The following is a 3,281-nucleotide window of genomic DNA, read 5'->3' as shown; positions in this document are numbered from 1 at the left end:
AGAAACAAATGCATGACAATTAAAGGAGAGCGATACCTTGTAGAATATCAAACCACCTGATTTATTGATAATGTATAAACTATATATTGTTCCTATTTCCAGTCACTTCCTTAAAATTTAAACTGAAAGAAGAAGAAATAGATTTCAAAAAACCTAACGATGATAAAAATGTTTACGATAGAATATCAAGAAGTCAACCACTCACCTCCTAGGTAAAAATCTTATGAAGATGATCTTTTCTCTCCACTCTCACATCTTATGATCGGTGCCTTCAAGTTTAAGCTGATTTGTATAATCACTTCAGAATTCCCCATGTCCTACAGGTGGTAAATCATAATGTAGAGGTTGATTTTAAGATTCCAACTATAGCTTAACATTCTTATAATCTTTTTGAAATTTCAAACACCTAGCCATCTTAGCTCAGTGGTAGAGCGCATGGCTTTTAACCATGTGGTCGTGGGTTCGATCCCCACAGATGGCGACATTAAGCCTGTGTAAATACACAATTATTACATAACTTATTGTATACACCATAATATATATTATCATACAATAAAAAAAAACAATTCATAGAAACATCCACCATAAAAATAGATAGAAAATTTTTTTTCAATTTTTTATAACATTTATTATAACTAATCATTTAAAATTTTTTTGTGATAATATTATATACACCACAAATAAGTTTTCCTTTTATTACAATTTATTTCTTAATAAAATAATTTTTTCGTCAAAAAATATTTGGGCCAAAATTTAGGAGGAAAATCCAATCTCAATATATTCTGTGACAAATATTTATAATTTATCATTAAATATATAGATGACGAACTAAATATATTATAAGAACATAATTATATAATGTCACTAAAAGTTATTTCACATGATAACAAATCATTTTTGTCATAATATGTAGCTTTTTAATGACAAATCTTATATTTTCAAAAGATAATTTGTCACAACATATCAAATTTGTGACGTATTTATAATTTATAATTTTATATAATTTTTAAGTGAAAAATATTGTAATTGTTAGACTCCATTTTGTACACAATAATATATATTGTCACAAATTTTTTCATCACTAAAATTTTATATCTTTAAAATTGGTGAGAAATAATTGCATGCAAAATAGTTAATGATAAATTTTATCACTATTAGAATTCAGATTGACATACTATATTGTCACATAATAAAAATAATGTCACTGAAATATTTCTACCATCAAAGATAGAAAAATTTTTTTCTTCAAATTTTTTGATAATATTTATTATAACTCATCATTTAAAATTTTTTACTTACAATATCATATACGTTACAATAAGTATTTTTTTATTATGATTTATTTCATAATAAAATGAATGCTTTTGTCACAAAAATTGTAATACCCGGCTATTCCCGGCATCGGAATTTCTGCTTTTCGGCGGAATCTCGGATGTCGGAACCCTCTAAAAGGGTAAAATCATGTTTTTATAAAATCTTTTTACATGTTTTATGCTTTGAATAAAGAAAGAAATTGAGTTTTCAAAGAAAAGACCAAGGATGGAAAAGTCAGGTTCGGCCGCCGAACGTTGGTGACTTGCAGAAGCTCTTTTGGCCTCCGAAGGTGGCCGCCGAATGTTGGTAACTTACGGAAGCTCTTTTGGCCTCCGAAGGTGATCTGGCCAGCCACCTATAAAAGGCCCCTTGTCCGAAAATGGGCAAGTTTTCTCTCTCTATTTTCGGGCAAAGGTGAGATTTCGCCCTCCTTTGGTTGATTTTGAGTTTTTCCTTCAATCTCTTCAAGTTTTAACAAGTTTTAACTTGGTTTTGAAGATTTTTGAGCTAAGAACGAAGTTTTGAAGCTTGGAGACCCCGGAGCACGATTTCTCCCAATCTCCGAGTCCGGATCGCTTCTCCTCTCGATCTTCAAGAGGTAAGCATAGATCCTACCCTTCTTTTATGTTTTATGAAAGTTTTGAGGGGTTTTAGAGAGCTTGGATGCATGTTTAGAGTAGTTGTAAAATGTTAGGGTTTATGTGAGTTAAATGATGAAATGTATGTTTAATGTATGTTAAATGTTGATGTTGTTGGGGTATAGGTTAGTTTTAAGCCCCTAAATGCTTGAGGATGTATTTATGCATGATTTTGAGTGGTTTGGTTTGAGTTTAGAGGTTTTGGGTGGCTGGATGCATGTTTGTGGCTTGGGTTTTGCCCTTCTGGAGGACCTAGGTTTGGCTGCCGAAGCCATGTTCGGCCGTCGAACCTGCCTGTGGAGGCAGTTTGGCTGCCTAAACTCGCCCCCGAAAGTTTGGACTTTCAGCTCTGGAGGAGAGTTTCGGCCGCCGAACCTACCGCCGAAGGTTGGTGACTTTCGACTCTAGACAGACTTTCGGCCGCGGAACCCTGCCCCTGAAAGTGCCTAACTTTCGGCTCTAGAGGGACTTTCGGCCGCTGAACCTGCCGCCGAAAGTGCCCTATTCAGCTTTCCTTTGCATGTTTTCTATGAATATTTTATGATGTTTTAGGGGGTTTTTGAAGAGATGTTTAGAGTCATGTTAGTGTATGTTTGATCCCTCATTTGAGTCCACATGTGTAGGTTCGGACCCGAGAAACCGAAGACCCCAGCAGTGAGATAGCTGCTTCAAAGTCTTTTCAGAGTCAGCCTAAGGTGAGTAGAATGGATCTTTATGTTTCAAAGTAATTAAATTTTGAGCATGTTCATGCATCACGAATGCCATGAGATATATTAGGTTGCTTGCATTAGAATTCACGAATATGTTGCATTGCATAATATGATGTTGTTGTGGATGGATATTAGATGACCCATTAGCCCTTGATATGGCATGATGATGACGATACTGTATGGAAGTCCAGAGACCCATTCTACGTCCTGGCATAATGTAAGGGAAAGTCCAGAAGACCCATTCTACATCCTGGCACATTGGAATGTTATGATATGTTATGTTTAAAGGAAAGACCAGAGACCCATTCTACGTCCTGGCACTGTTGGATTATGTAGAGGGCTATTGGTGACAAGTCCATCCTTGATGTGAATTATTTGTGATGTGATGCATTCCATGAAAGCATATGTTTTAATATATTGTTTTACTATTCTGCTCACTGGGCTCTAGTAGCTCACCCCTTTCCCTTAACCCCCAGGCTTGCAGGTTTAGGATAGATCGGGAGGTCAGCAAGAGTAAAGGCATAGTGTATGTAATAGTTAGTTGTGGACATGAAAGATAATGTAATGTAAAGTATTGTGTAATAATGTTATGAGGTTTAGTATTGTGCTTGGCCCTAAT

General features: G+C 35.1%; 1 non-coding gene across 1 annotated transcript; it reads left to right on the top strand.

Moving 5' to 3' along the window:
* Window positions 1–409: 409 nt before the first annotated feature.
* TRNAK-UUU lies at window positions 410–481 on the top strand. The gene has a single exon. It is a non-coding gene; the product is annotated as a tRNA-Lys (tRNA).
* Window positions 482–3,281: the final 2,800 nt, after the last annotated feature.

This window comes from Manihot esculenta, chromosome 16 (assembly GCF_001659605.2).
Source record: "Manihot esculenta cultivar AM560-2 chromosome 16, M.esculenta_v8, whole genome shotgun sequence".
NCBI classification, from domain to species: Eukaryota; Viridiplantae; Streptophyta; class Magnoliopsida; order Malpighiales; family Euphorbiaceae; genus Manihot; species Manihot esculenta.
This window is presented reverse-complemented; position numbering and strand designations above follow the sequence as displayed.